This window comes from Colobus angolensis, unplaced genomic scaffold (genome assembly GCF_000951035.1).
Source record: "Colobus angolensis palliatus isolate OR3802 unplaced genomic scaffold, Cang.pa_1.0 Scaffold15, whole genome shotgun sequence".
NCBI lineage: Eukaryota > Metazoa > Chordata > Mammalia > Primates > Cercopithecidae > Colobus > Colobus angolensis.
This window is the reverse complement of record NW_012114599.1, coordinates 8,849,566-8,866,203: the sequence shown is the minus strand read 5'-3', so window position 1 is coordinate 8,866,203 and position 16,638 is coordinate 8,849,566. Positions and strand designations below refer to the sequence as shown.

At 34.8% G+C, this 16,638-nt stretch overlaps 1 protein-coding gene across 1 annotated transcript in view; it reads right to left on the bottom strand.

The window, feature by feature from the left end:
• Positions 1 to 4,313, bottom strand: part of SLC8A1 (solute carrier family 8 (sodium/calcium exchanger), member 1) — a 394,332-nt gene extending 390,019 nt beyond the window's left edge. The window contains exon 1 of the mRNA XM_011935927.1: positions 4,227 to 4,313. The gene's annotated coding sequence lies outside the window, so the exon portion shown is untranslated. The remainder of the gene's footprint in view (positions 1 to 4,226) is intronic.
• Between the last annotated feature and the right edge of the window lie 12,325 nt (positions 4,314 to 16,638).

The window sequence follows — 16,638 nt, the reverse complement described above, 5'->3', positions numbered from 1 at the left end:
GATTTTAACTGCAACAACAAAAAGACTTTTTATTTCATAGAATGTATTTTATCTATATAAGTGAAGCAATAAAAGTAGCAAAGATTTAAAAATAGTTTGCTATTTTTGTGTTTCTTTGCATTAAATTCAACAATAGCTTGTGTTTCTTTGCATTAAATTCAACAATAGCTTGCAATTGGTAATGGTTCTTAGAATCATTTCATATATAACTGCACTTTGTCTCTCAGAAGGCAAGCTGCTGGGCAGATTAAGGAACTAGAGTTATAATGATTATTGTCTATTATTATTATTAATCGGAATCTAACACATTGCTCAGAATAAATATTCACTGGAGTCTTCTTTCTCATTTACCTAAAACACACCTGGTTCAGAAAATGATTCAAGACATTTCCTGGTCCTCATCACTTCTGTTAAGGTATGGTTTCATTTTTAAAATTTAGGAAGTTCGTAGCACTTCCTAGAAAGGTAAAAGTAAAAATAAAAGCATGATTTTCCTTTTTTAGAATAAGTGTGCCAATTTTTTTAGAAAATTGTTGCTATCCAAAATTAACACTGCCTTTCAAGATGTCTGTTTGATGATTTGTTTTGTTTTGTTTTGTTTCGTTTTTTTGAGACGGAGTCTCGCTCTATCGCCCAGGCTGGAGTGCAGTGGCCGGATCTCAGCTCACTGCAAGCTCCGCCTCCCGGGTTCATGCCATTCTCCTGCCTCAGCCTCCTGAGTAGCTGGGACTACAGGCGCCCGCCACCTCGCCTGGCTCGTTTTTTGTGTTTTTTAGTAGAGATGGGGTTTCACCGTGTTAGCCAGGATGGTCTCGATCTCCTGACCTCGTGATCCTCCCGTCTCGGCCTCCCAAAGTGCTGGGATTACAGACTTGAGCCACCGCGCCCGGCCTGTTTGATGATTTTCTAAAACAATAGAAAATTTCATTCAGTATCTGTTGTTAAGAACCATAATGTCACTTATATATATTTTGTAGCTTTCAATAATCGTGGGTAGCATTCACATAGGATTCAGGCTAAGGAGTATGATAGATGTCAAATAGATATATATCAATCCTTTATTGTAGAGAACACTTCCTTTTAAACATGCTGAAACTTTTAAAATAAGGATTCTCTGTTAGCAAGATTATATCGATAAAACTTCCAAGGAAATTATCCTTCTGGGAGAAAGTACATTTTTTTCCTAATCTTCAGCTGTGGTTTTGTTAACTCCTCTTTTCAAATAAATTAGACTGGCAACAACTTTTCTTTAATTGCACAAAGGGAATGATTTTTAATCTTGGTTGCATATTAGAATTTCATGGAATGGACTTAAATTACCCTTGTCTGGACTCCACTAACATATTTAATTCCTCAGGGGTGCAAAATGGGCATCACCTAACCTAAGTGATTTTCATGTGCAGTCAGAGTTGATAACCATGGCTCATATCAGGGAAAGAAATCAATGGGATAAGAGGGGCCGTTTTCTCCTCAACAGTACCAAGTGCCTCTTGAATTTGTTTCCCTTGTATTACTTCACAAACCTTAAAACTACTATAAAAAATTCTCTGGCATACAATTTTCTTCCAATACCTTGCCATGAGACTTGAAAATGTCACATAACTTTAAGATAAAAAATTGAAAAAGGATCTTCATGGGCAGATCATGTCTGATCAGAATACCAGGTGATCTGGATCCTAGGAAACCTTCACCTTCCAATGATTTTCTTTTTTTTTGTCAGAGTCTCTCTCTGTCACCCAGGCTAGAGTGCAGTGGCATGATCTCAGCTCACTACAACCTCTGCCTCCCAGGTTCAAGCAATTCTCCTGTCTCAGCTTCCTGTGTGGCTGGGATTACAGGCATGCACCACCACACCCGACTAACTTTTGTAGTTTTAGTAGAAATGGGGTTTCACTATGTTGGCCAGGATGGTCTCAATCTCTTGACCTCATGATCTTCCCTCCTCAGTCTCCCAAAGTGCTGGGATTACAAGCGTGAGCCACCATGCCCAGCCATCTTTTTTTATATTTATTTCTTTTTTTACATAAGACTACCAACACCTTCAATTTTCCTCTCAAAATATTATTTCTTTAAGATTTTCTACATGTATAGTCATCACTAAATGCTTAAGAAGTCATGAGTTACAAGGGCAAGCAACTTGACTGTCATGAATTTTCTTCCATAAATGTTGACAGTATATACAAAATTAGCAGTAAGTCATTCTCTATTATTTATATTATGCTTCTTGAATTAGTTTTCAAAAGAAAAAACAGGAGCAGACATTTCTCATGAGGAGTGCACATTTGAAATGTACTTGGCAGTAGGCAAACGAGAACATAGTAGCTGATATCATATACACATTGCATCTGTTCACAAATACTAGTGGCATCATTTATGTGAACCTATTACATTTTGAAAATTGCAAAGACTCCTGCTGTGCTGTTTCTTTTGAGAAGCCGGCTGGTATGTAGTGTTTAATTAAGTATTTTAAAGCCATCTTTTCATAGGCCTGTTTCACTTTAGCAAAAGTTATGACAGCTTGTCTCTGTTAGTTTAAAAAAAGAAGGCATCGTTTATTCTCTCTCTCTCTCTTTCTAACTCTCTCACAAATACAGACTATTAGTATTTTTAAGTAAAGTAAAATAGCCTATTTTAGAAATATAGAAATGTGTTATTTTAATGTGCTCTCAATGTAAATAGACATATAAAAGAATAATTTGATGAAAATAATCTTTTAGTATTGTAATTATTTTAATAATTATAGTGCATTATTGAAATAAAAGACACATTTCCTCTTCCTCTGCCACTTTTTTGGTGTAATGGGACATTCACAGCTTGAAAGAAACCACCACATAACTAGTCATTTCATCTGTATCTGTTAAATGAATTGCATTTCCCAGACATCTAATTTATCCAGAGAACATCTCCTTGGTCAGTATTACAAATTATTTTTATTTTCTTTCACTTACTTATTAACAATTTTGCATGTCACATCTGTCAACAGAGAAGGAAAGTCACATTCAATATTTCTCCATTTCTCTCTTTTCTTTTTTCCTACTCATACTCTGCATTGAAAACTTAGCTAAGCAAAAAGAATTGGTTCAAATCTTATTTGAATTATGGACAAATTATTCTCAGCAAAATAAATCTTGAGTTTAAATTCCATTATCTTGTGTAAATTTTATTTAATTTAATCTTGGCAAAACATGCATATTTTATAGATAAGACCTATAATTTTTTCTCTTGACTTTTGTGTTTGGCAGGAGTTCACAGACTTTGCTAACAATTTTAACAGATATGCTTTAATTTAATAACTACAATTTGGTAATTAGCTGGAGTTGCATTTCAAAGTGCAATTGATAGGATTTGGCTGGATTAATCTGTATTCTGGAAAATATGAGACAGTCATATAGATACTGGTTACTCTGTTCATATTCACACTTTTACCTTGCATTCCTGAGACACAGAATTTTTGATATACTGCCACAATCTATTCCCAAAACATCACTGATGACGAAACGATAATAATCTTTGGAAACATTTCCTCTCAAGTTCCAAAGTTTTCAGTCAGTAGAAAAAAAAGAAAGAAGACGAAATTTTAAAGGTGCTGAGAAAAGCCCAGGACTCACAGCTGGTTTCAGCAACTTCAACTTGCGTAAGACCCCATGTTTGTGAAAACAACCCAAGAATCTTTGAACAGGATGTAATCAACCTCCGATCTGCTGAGAAATACTGCAAAAATGACTTCAGCTGCCAAAAATAATAATGTCGTTTACAAGCAGCTCTTCCTATGTCTAAGGAAGAACTAGTCACACATGCGAGTTTTTGCTGGCTTGAGGAGAACAAGCAAGGAAAAAGACAAATTCCACCTACCCTAGCCTAAAATACATAGTGAGTCTCAGAACCCCGCGGAAGCTGTGGCTCATTTCTAAAGGTGCTGGCAATGTCGAGGAAGACTTGTATCCACAAAATTCCAAATGGTAAGTGACCCAGGGCAGAGAGATTTTATTTGGCAGCAAATCTGTGCTGTCACTTTCCTTCCGTAGCAAAGCTTCCTTGTCTTGTGGAGGCAGAGCTGTTAAATATCTCTTAGTCACTAGCCCCAACCTTTTGTGTTGTTGTTGTTTGTTTGTTTTTCTTTTCAAAATATGATCTGGCACCTTCCCTTAAAGGACATCAAAGGCTCTGGAGGAAATATTTTCAAATGATCCTTTATATAAGTTCCATCACAAAAGCCCGGCACCTACCTCTGTCAAGCCTTGGCTGCTCAGTCCGCATGGGCTGGATGTGAAAAAAGATCCCGGTATGATGGCTTCTCTAAATTTACCAGAAAGAAAGGACCTGGGATGCTTGTCCTTTAAGTGTCTCTAAACATGGTTTGCATAGCTGGATCTCAGCTTATCTGTGCCTTTCGGCTTTCGCTTCCATACATGGATCTGTTCCCAACAGTAACTCCAAGCTGTCGAAAAGAAGCTATCTGGCAGCTCTCCGCTTCATCCAACACATGGATGATAAAAATACACATATAGCGATTCTTCCAGCCAGGCCCATTTCCCACCCCATGATCCTGCCACTACGCTTTTTTTTTTTCCAAAACACTTTTGAGATTGGCATTTCTACTCTCCAAATATTTAGATCATAACCATTTTTTACCTGATTCCCACATAAAGCTCTTATGGTATGGGTTCACCTAGCTTTATGAAAACTGAGAGACAATTATGGTTCCTTACTAGAGTCTTCATCCTTAAAGATTCTAGTGATAGCATGCATATGGGACCTGTGAAATGTTTAATAAATGAATGAATTTATAAACGAATGACTGAACAGATGAATAACACTGTAAGTGAATGAATAAATACATACTTTACATATTTATTTAATTGGAAATAGTGGTTAACATTTTGGATTATTTGTCTTCAAGGAAAAGATAGTGGAGGGTAAAAGTTATCAATATCTCTAAGACAGCAGAAGCCGTTATTTTAAACAGCTTCTCATGTAGGGTATTGTGGCAGTTCCCATTAAGCTGCTTTCTAGAACATGGTTTAAGATTTATAATTTTTTCAAAAGTTAAAGAATGTAAATATGAATAGAATACTAATTGTCACATTTGTTAATTGTTGAGGATAGTTTAAATGACAGATATCTGTGACCTAAATATTAGGTGGAGGATAAATACTGCTCTGCATAGTGGAGAGGTACTCCCTTAGGGGGTTGCTGAAGCTCTGCTTAACACCCCAGTTCTTTAGAAATTTAGCTTCTCATTTTTAACATTTATTTCTCTTATTTTTTCCAACTTGTTAATCTTGTAGAACAAGAGGTCAAAATATAGAGAGAAGGAGAAGAGAGAGAATTTCAAAATAATAATTTTCCATTGATTATTATTTTTTTCAAAACCATGTTAAGACCCTTGTAAGTTCTTCTGTTTGAAGAAGCAAAAATAAATCAGAGGCATACATACAGACATAACTCATTTTGGTGTGGCAGAAATGAAATGAGTTTTCTTAAAATATTCAGGAGGGATAAAAGGAGGGAATAGTCAAAGCCAGGCTGGCAAAATGATCATTGGTGCAGGTGGTTGATAGGTACATAGGGGTTCATTATATTATCCTCTCTATTTATAGGTATATGCTTAAAATTTGTATTAAAAATTGAAGGAAAAGAGACAAAAGAGAACAACAAACAGATGTGTGAAAAAAAGACACAAAGTACAAAACAGATATATTAATGGCAAATGCGAGGATTCCTAGATTTGAATAATTTCCCTGCCAAGGCATTTAAGTCAGAACAAGAAGGGATGAGATTGTGTTTTTTGATTCAAAATATTCTGACATTCCAACCTCCTCCTTGCTACCTTCGATTATTCTATGTAATAATAATTTCTATCTAGTGAAAATTAAGACATGATATTTAAAAAGCCAACCTAATACAGCTCAGTTCTAGACATGGTAGATAGGTTCTTACCCAGGAGTCATTCAATACCCTCTCTTCCCTTACTTTTTCTACTTTAGAAGTTCAAAAGCAAAACCCCTTTTCCTATTGTCCCCCGCACCTAGAGATGACCAGGTAGCAGAATATTGTCCAAACAGATATCAACAGGAGTTCCCTGAGAGGGACTTCAGGAAAACTCATATTTGTTAAAAAAAAAAAAAAAAAAAAAGGACAGGCTCAGCTTTTGCCCCTCTTGTTCCTGCACCCCTTCCACCTTCCACCTCTTTCCTTCCCAGAGAGTAAACTTGAAGCCTGAAATTGCAGCACTCATTTGCTCATTTGGTGACCAGGAGTGGGCAAACACAAGGACAAAGGCCTACACGGTAAGGTAAATGGAGCAGATGGAAAGAACTGCAGTTCTTGCCAGTATTATTGAGTCACTACAGCAACACTAAATTGCCCCTCTAAACTTTTTGTCATGTGGGAAAAATAAAACGATAATTAATACAAAAAGTAGATTCTACATTATGAACTCAGGAACCAAAAAGCTCTGCTCTGGATCTGACTCTGTTACTTACTACCTGAGTGACATTGATCATGACACAGAGTTCTATTCCCTCCTCGTTACTCAAGAGAACAGTTGACTTCTTTAGCCAAGAGTTATCCTATGAAATAATGCGTGTTATATATTTTCATACATGGTAAGAGGGTACATCAATGGAAGATGTTGCTTATTTAATATGCCAGGTGATTGATACATAGGACACACAGTGACTCCACAGTTAAACATAGCAGTGCTCAGCAGTCTGCTTTCTGTTCAAAGAAGAATTTGCAGACACTTTCTTTGACTGGCTTAATTTCAAACTTCTTGGGAATTCTGTTCTGAAGTTAGGAATTTCCAAGATAGGGGACGTTTGTGTTTGTATATTCCAAAATGTATTTGCCCATGTTGGGTTGGTCAGACTGAGTTGGCATGTTCTTGGTGAGGTATACAGTGGAAGTGGGCCAGTTTCCTGCTTCACCTAGGCTAAGCTTTCCTTTTTCCTAGAAAAATGAAAGGCTCAGGAAAGCAGCCATGCTCACCACTATACCACCATCACCACCAAGAAGGCTCAGGAGATTCATTCCCAACTCTGGAGGATGCTGTGGGGTTCATGTGCAGGAAAAGATCTCCTGATAAAGAGGTTAAAGACCTATCATATCTCCAGAGAAAGAGGTTAAATGATTTTCTGTGAGCTTTGTAAATGTGGAAGTCAGGATTTAATGTATTGACATTGATTTGCTTAACTCTGTGGGGAAGGATATAGTCATCTGGGCATGCTATTTTGCTGTGGGTTACAGGATGATTCTTTCAATGAAATAATCTCCACCTCCTCCTAAAAGTATGTACACCACTGTACATGCACCCCACCTTTGTCTGCTGGAAGAACATATCCTCAGTTTTTTAAGATTCAGCTCAGTGTCTCTTCCTTTCTGAAATCTTTACTGACCTCACCATTATGTATTCTGAAGTATATATAGCATATTGTTGTACATTCGCCCCCGTCTCCTCTTTGCGTTTGGGCATTAGACGGTGAGCACCAAAGGACAGGGGCTCTGTATTATTTGCTTTTGTATCATTGGCATCCATTATAGTATCTGTCCTATAGAAAACAAACCTTAAGATTGTTGAATAACTAAATTCATTGCTAAGTGATCGAAAAATGGGATTGAAAAATGGGTAAATGGTTGTATCTCTCAACTAGTGACCATTAGCCTGGCAGTTTTCCCTGTTGTATAAGGCTCAAGAATCTCAAGCACCCCACTGCCCTGTGGGTAAAGACTGTCAACTTAAAGGAGACAGAAAACAGAGTGTGACAAAATATTTGTATCATTCTAATTTAACTGAGCAGATTATCTAAGGTTTCCAGTTATTCAAGGTAGAGGACCATTATATTAGGACAGATCATTTAGAGTGGATATCTGACTCAGATTTTTAGTATGAAAGAGAAGGGCAAGGATTGTAATCTTTTAAAAGATTACAAATATTCAATCCTTGGTAATACAATTTTTTTATTCCTTTGTCTAAGAATATGGGGGACTCTTTGATGAAAGACTTGTTAAAGCATACAGGAAGTTTTGAAAGAATTTGAAGGTGAATAAATAAAGAAATATTTATTCCCTCTTTTAAGATTAAAAGCAATTATATTTAACCAACAAGGAAAAAAATTCAGCTAAAAAATTCCCATGCATATTTTTCTTTTTGAATTTAATTTCTACTAATATTATGACTCAGAGGGTGAATCCAGGATAAAGGTAATCTATCATCAGGGCTCTCTTTCAGGGCAGAAAGAGAACATATAAATACTAGAAATGAAAAAAAAAAGAGATTAAACAAGGCTTCCACTTAATCTCTGGACTTTTTCACTTAGCATAGTGTTTTCAAAGTTCTTTCATTTGTATCATGCATCAGTACTTCATTCCTCTTTGTGGCTGAATAAAATCTTGTTGTATAGATGTACCTTGTATTATTTGTCCATTCATCAGTTCATGAATATCTGAGTAGCTTCTGCCTGTTGACTGCTATGAATAGTGCTACTAAAAACATCCATGTACAAGGTTTTGTGTGGACATACATTTTTATTTCTTTGGGTATATACCTAGGAGTGGAAATGTTGGGTTATATGGAAACTCTATGTTTAAATCATTTGAGAAACTGTCAGATTATTTTCCAAAGCAGCTGCATCATTTTATACTCACATTAGCAGTGTAGGAGGGTTCAATTTCTCCACATACTCACCAACACTTTTTGTTATCTGACTTTTTGATACTTGCTATCCTAGTGCCTTTGAAGTGGCATCTGATTGTGCTTTTGATTTGCATTTCTTTTGTGACTAATAATGTTGAGTAGTTTTTTTAATGGTTCATTGGCCATGTGTACGTTTTTCTTAATGAAACATCTATTAAGATCCTTGGCCGATTTTTAATCAGGTTGTCTTTTTATGATTGAGTCCTAAGTGTTTTTTGTATAGTCTTGATACAAGACCCTTATCAGATATGTGATTTACAAATACTTTTTTCCACTCTGTGGATTAGTTTTTCACTTTCCTCATGCTGGCCTTTGCAGAACAAAAGTTTTTATTTTTATTTTTTCTTGTAGCCATTGCAATTTTGGTGAAGTTCAGTTTAATCTATTATTTCTTTTGCTCATGCTTTTGGTATCATATCCAATAATCTGTTGCCAAAGCTGAGGAAGGTCATGAATATTTACTCCTATGTTTTCTTCTAAGAGTTTTATGATTTTAGTACTTCTATTTAGGTCTCTAATCCATTTGGGGTTAGTTTATGTGTATGATATGAGATAGGAATCCAACTTCATTCTTCTGCACATGAATAACTAGTTGTCCCAATGCCATTAGTTGAAGACTATTCATTTCTCCATTTAATAAACTTGCTACCCTTGTTGAAAATCAATTGAACACAGATGCAGGGTTTATTTCTTGATGCCGAATTTATTTCTGGATGTTTATTTCTGGAATGGAATTCTGAATGGACGTCTATTCCTTTGATCTGCAGGTCTACCCTTATGCCAGTAGCATATTGTTTTGATTACCGTGGCTTTGTAGTAAATTTTGAAACCAGGAACTATGAGTCCGTCAACTTGGTTTGGTTTCAATATTTGTTGGCTATTTGGGGTTATCTGAAATTTAATATGAGTTTTAGAACCAGGTAGTCAACTTCTAAATAGTATCTATGTTGAATCTGTAGATGATTTTAGGGAATAATCTTAACAATGTTAAGTCTTTTGATCGATGAACATGAGGTCTTTTTCCATTATTTAGATCTTCTTTAATTTCTTAATATATTGTATTTTTCAGAATATAGGTTTCACACTTCCTTTATTAAATTTATTCCCTGGTATTTTATTCTTTTTGATGTCATTATGAATGGAATTTTCTTAATTTCATATTTAGATCATTTGCTGCAAGTGTAAAGAAGTAAAAACTGATTTTTGTGTATTGATCTTATATTCTGCAACTTTAATAAATTCATTTACTAGTACTAATAATTTTAGGTGGATTTCTTAGGATTTTCTATACACAAAATCATGTCATCTTCAAATAGTCCTAATATTACTTCTTTCTATCCAATCTTGATGTCTTTTATTTCTTTTTTTTTTTTTTTTTGTGCTAATTGGCCTATGTAGAACCTCCAGCGCAATGCTGAATACAAGTGGTGAAACAGACATCCTTATTTTGTTCCTGAACTTAGGGAGAAAGCATCCAGTTTTTCACCAGTAAGTATAATATTAGCTGTGAGATTTTCTTATATGTCATTATTATTTTGAGGACATTTCCTTTTATTCCTAGCTTGTTGAGATTTTTTCTTGTCTTTTTGTTTTTTTTTAATTGTAAAAATGTGCTGAATTTTGTCAAATGCTATTTTAGCATCCATTGGGGTGGACTTTTTTTTTTTTTTATATGACAGAATATATTAAGTGATTTTTAGATGTTAAACCAAACTTGCATTTCTGGGATATATCCCACTTGGTCATGGTGCATAATTATCTTTATATATTGCTGGGTTCAGTTTGCCAATGTGTTAATGAGGATTTTTGTGTCCATATTCATAAATATGTTGGTCTGTAGTTTTCTCGTGATTTTGTTGTCTGTTTTTGTATCAAGGTAAAACAGTCTTCATGAAATACATTGGGAAGTCTTCTCCCTCAGCATATTTATTGTAAGAGTTTGTAAATAATTTCTATTGATTCTTTTTTAAATGCTTGATAGAATTCATCCATGAAGCAATATGGACTCTGGCTTTTTCTTAATGGGTAGGTTTTGAATACTGAATTAATATTTTAATTTGTTGTAGGTTTATTTGCATTGTTTATTTCTTCTTGAGTCAGTTAAGGTACTTTGTATCTTTCTAGGAATCTGTCCACTTCATATAAATTATCTAACTTGTTTGCATATAATTTTTTACAGTATTTGTTTTAATTCTTTTTATTTCTGTAAGGTCTGTAATAATGTCCCCTCTTTCATTTCTCAGTCTTGCAATTTGAGTCCTCTCTTTTTGTCTTAATCTAGCTAAGCATTTATCAATGTATACTTATAGTCATGATATCTCCTCCACTATAATTATAAAATGCCTTTCTTTATCTCTAGTAACATTTTCTGGTTTAGTCTATTTGGTCTAAGTTTTTAAAACCACTTCAGCTTTCCTACAGTTGCTGTTTGCAAGATATGTCATTTCCATCATTTTACTTGTAGCCTATTTGTGTCTTTGAATCTAAAGTATATCTTCTTTTCTAAACATACACATGGATAGTGTTTTCTTTATTAAAAATATCCAGCCTGACACCCTCTGCCTTCTGGTTGAATTAATTCACATACATTTAATGTTTTTATTCATATATTTGAATTTACATCTTACATTTTACTTTTGTTTTCTGTATGTCTGTTGTCTTTTTTGATTCTCAATTCCTCTCTACGGTTTTCTTTTGCTTTAAGTGAGCATTTTCTAATGTTGCATATTCATTTCTTTAATAATTTTTTCACTATATTTTTGACTTAATTTTTAGTGGTTACTCTAGAATATACTATATGCATCTTAACTGATCAAAATTAGCCTTAAACTAACCTAATTCCAGTGATATATAGCTTTATTTCATTTTCCTCTTTTTTGTGGTGGTGTTCTATGTATTACATCTATAAATATTATAAACCTCAAAATACATTTCTATAGTTATTATTCTACCATATGTAGTCATTTTCTTAACCCATTACAGCTTTACTCTCCCTACCTCATTGGTACTATTATCAGCAAATATATTACGCATATATTACAAAAAGGACGTTATATATAAAAAAATAAAAGTTTTTACAATTTCTCTTTAAATCCATCAGGAGAAGAAAGGAAAATATGCATTTATAGTGTCTTTTATACTTGCATAATTACTTTTACTGGTACTCTTTGTTCGTTTGTGTGACTCCACATTACAATCTGGTGTCAATTGCTTTTAGCCTGAAGAATTTCTTTTAGTAATACTTACCAGGTGAATTTGCTAGAAACACAGTTCCTCACCTTCTGTTTATCTGATAAAGTCTTTATTTTGCCTTATTTTTTAAAAGTAGCACGCTGTTTTTCTCTTATTGCTTTGAAGAGTTACCATTATCTTTCACTTTTAGCATTTTTACGTGATATGTCTGTGAGTCTCTTTGTGTTTACCCTACTTGAAGTTTGTTGTAATTATTGTCAATAAATGTAAGAAGTTTCAGTCACTATATCTTTAAATATGTTTTTCTCCTTTATCTCTTTTATTCTGATCATCCCATTATATGTATATTGGTGTACTTAATGGTATTCTATATTTCTCTGAGTATCTATTCATTTTTCCTCATTCATTTTTCTGTCCTTCAGCTTGCCTAACTTCTATCAATCTATTTTTAAGTTCACTAATTCTTTCTTTCTCCAGTTCAAATCTTATATTAATTCTAATAAATGTTTTATTTCAGTTATTATAGTTTTCTGCTCCAGAATTTTCATTTGGCTCATTTTAATGATTTGTTTGATATTTGTTTTGACCTCAGGAACATTCCTTCAAGTTGTCAGATTGCCCAGTTTTCTCCTGCAAACTAGTTGGCCTACAAACTAGGCTGTATCTTTATCAGATCATAAAACTCTTCCCAATATTTTTTCACTGCAACCTTCACTGTTCTTGAGATTGTCCTTTGGTTTCAGCTTCTTCACGTTTTGTTGAAAATAAAGTCAGCCCTTTTGGGAAGAATTTAGAGTCACTTTGTGGCCTATTTCTCCTACTAGGCAAAATCTCTGGGTTAAGGCCCTAGAACTGAGAATTGGGACACTGACAAGATTCTCTTCGAGTGCCTTTCTTGTTTCAGCAACTGAGAACTTGATGCAGGGAGGGAGAGCTGGGCAGCCTGAGGTCACTTTAGCTCTCCAGTTGCAGAACAATGATCACTTCAAGCTCTGGGGCAAGGGCTATAAGGATCTCAGTATTCTCAACAGGCAGACTGTATATTCCATGAATGGGGATTGAGCAGAGAAAGGGAACTGCTATTCTTGACCGTGTTTACCCAGGTCTTAGTCTCAGCAATAGGCACTTAGAGGTAGGATGAGAAACATTGAAGTACTGCACCTCCTGAGAAGAAATCCCTCTAGATGGAGAGTGGGAATGGTAGAATCCCTGTATTCTTAGCTCCAGAATTCTGGAATGGAGGCTCTACCCTGCTGAGCTGGGTATTGGGAGAGATGGGACTTTCTTTGTTCAAGTACCATGGACTTGCCTTTCTTACTGAATGTTTAGAAATTTCTTTGAATTGATGTTTCTTCATTTGCTGTCTGCCTTCAGCACAATTTTCAAGAGGCCTTTAAAAACATAATTTTTATCGGTTACATTGGAGTCAGTGGAGCTCCAAATATTGTCATGCCAGAAGTTGGTCTTTAGCCTAAACTTCTTTTATAACCCATAGCAGGTTGTATATAGGTTGTGATCTCCCCAAGGCATAAAAAATATATTATATCTTAATGCCTAGGGTAGTCCTTGGTATGCATTAGATAATCAATTAAATTTTGTTGAGTTACGTTTAAATAAAGCATAATCATGTCCTTATTTTTACATTTTGAAGTCTTCAGAGTGGTTGCATTTTTGCTGTTTAATTTTGTCACCAAATCTTATTTTCATTTACAAATTAGAATACAAAGTCAGAGACATAAAATGATTTACCTATGAATGCATGATAAGTCAGCGAATTTTTCAAAAGACAACATACTCATTTTTTCCCATAGCTGTTAACTTTTCCTTTTTCCCCATTTATCTTAAAGATAAGTCATGAGTTAGAGAAATCTCTTTCATAAACAGCAGAAATATTAGTACTTGCTGTAAGTATCAAGGCCTGAAATTTGATCTTCCCAGTCCAAAAATTATAAGGAAGAGATGTTTTCTATGGCTTTCAACACATCTGGTGCATAGGTAAAAGCTGTACATCCCTAAAACTGGAAGCAAGAAGCTTTTCATTAAAGAGTTTGCTAAGCTAAGCATATATTTTCTCTGTCCACTAACATATTTCTACAAATTTTACTTGTCTATATTGTTCCAAAAAAGCTTGGAGAATATAACTAAAGGGAGTTGCAACCAAGAATCCCTCTCAATCCAGGGAAAATGATGAAAGTATTAGTTGACAAAGCCAATCTAACTAAGGATTTATTTTGGCCAAAACTGACCATTTGTCTACCTTACAAGTGAAGTGAAATGACGAATCAAACTGTAGGCCACTATTTTCAGCAAAACAATCAATGCAGAAACAAGAAGTCAAATGCTGCGTATTATCACTTGTAAGTGAGAGCTAAAAAATGTGTACACATGAACATAGAATGTAGAATGATAGACACTGGAAATTTGGAAGGGTGGGAGGGTTGGAAGGGGTGGGAGATGAGAAATTACTTGATGGGTACCATGTAACTATTCGAGTGATTAATGCACTAAAAGCCCAGGCTTCACTACTATGTGATTTATTCATGTAAGAAAACTACACATGTACTCCTTAAATTTGTACAAATAAAAAAAAAAAAAGGAAAAAGGAAGCAAACAAACAAAAAACAAAACTGAACTAAAAAGGCATGCGTGGTCAGACCCCAGAGCTGTTCTTGGCATCACCTGGGGAAATAATGCAGCAATTATCATATCAGTCTTCATGCTTACAATGGACAACTAATTTTTAAGAATTATCCTATTTCCAGGATAAAGTACACATCTCTGCCAGTTTAAGCCTCCAAAGACATGCTTTTATCAAGCACCTTCAGCTATCCAGACTATAGGGTTACACCGTCTTCTCAATTTTTGCTGTAATTCTTACTTTTGGAAATTTCCACATCGTTATTGGTAGTATTCCATTATATGGGATATACCATAGTCTGTTTAACCATTCACCTACAGAAGACCATCTGAGTGGTTTTCAGTGTCTAGCTATCACAAATAAAAGTACTGTGGACATTTGTGTAAGGTTTTTATGTGAACATAAACTTTTCATTTCTCTAGGACAAATGTCCAGGATTATGGTTGCTGGGTCATATGGCGGCAGCATGTTTAATACTTTAAGAAACTTCCTGTCTTCTAGAGTGCCTATATAATTTTGCATTCCAACCAGAACATATAATTGATCCAGTTTCTCTATAACCTTGTAATCATTTGGTTACAAGCTATTCTGGTTAGTGTATATCTCATTGTGGTTTTAATTTGCATTCTTCCAGTGGCTAATAATGATCAATTTTTTATGTGCTTATTTGCCATATGCTCTTTGATCAAATGTCAATGTTTTTCACCCGTATTTTAATTAGATTCTTTAAGCTGTTGATTTTGAGTTTTTAGATATCAGTCCTTTGAAAGGTATATTACTTGCAAATATTTTCTCCTGCCTATAGATTACCTTTTTATTTATTAAAGAGTCTTTCAGCCGGGCACGGTGGCTCACACTTGTAATCCCAGCACTTTGGGAGGCTGAGGCAGGCGGATCACGAGGTCAGGAGATCGAGACCATCCAGCTAACATGATGAAACCCCGTCTCTAGATAAAATAAAAAAAAAAAAAAAAAAAAAATTAGCCGGGCGTGGTGGCGGGCGCCTGTAGTCCCAGCTACTCAGGAGGCTGAGGCAGGAGAATGGCGTGAACCCGGGAGGTGGAGCTTGCAGTGAGCTGAGATTGTGCCACTGTACTCCAGCCTGGGTGACAGAATGAGACTCCGTCTCAAAAAAAGTCTTTCACAGAGGATCAGTTTTAAATTTTGCTAAAAATTCATCAATTTTATCATTTATGGATTATTTTTGGTGTTTAGTTAAGAAAAACATTGGCCTAGCTCTAAATCCTGAAGATTGTTCTTATTTTTTTCTAAAATTTTTATATTGTTATATTTTACATTTAAGTTTATGGTCTATTTTGAGTTAATTTTTTGCAGAAGTTGTGAGACTTAGGGTGAATTAGCTTCAAAATATTAATTGGAGGTGTTACATCTTCTTCTGTTTTATGACAGAGATTGTATAGAAATCAGTGTGAATTTTTCTTTAAACGTTTTGTTGAATTTTCCAGTGAAACCATCTGTGCTTGGAGATGGTTTGGGGGAGGAATTTTAAAACTATATATTCAACTTTATAGAGTTATTCAAGTAATCTGTTTTGTGTCAGATGAGTTGTGGTAATTTGTATTTTTCAAGGAATTGATTCTCTTTGTCGGTGGTATTTTTAAGTCCTATCTCTTTGCTGATATTATATCTAGTTATTCTATCAGTTTTTGAGAGGAGTGTTGAAGTCTCCAACTGTAATTGTTGATTTGTCTGCTTCTTCTTTCAATTCTAAGAGTGAGTCTTGGCTTTTTGTACTTTGGTGATCTATTGTTAGACGTATACATATTTAGGATTGCAATATTTTCTTGGTTGATTGATCCTTGCCATTCTCTGTCTCTGCTGCTTTGCTTTGCTTTGAAGTCTACTGCATATGAAATAATTATAGCCACGCTTGCTTTTTTTTTTGACTAATGCTTGCATGATGTGTATTTTTCCCTCATTTCTTTTAACTTTCCTATATTGTTGTATTTGAAGTGAGTTTCTTGTAGGCAGAATCATGTCTTTTAATCACCTCTGCCCATCTCTGGATTTTAATTGATGTATTTAGGACATTTACCCCATTAAAGCAAGTATTAATATGCTAGAGTTGAGTTTCTCTTTTTTTGTTGTTTTC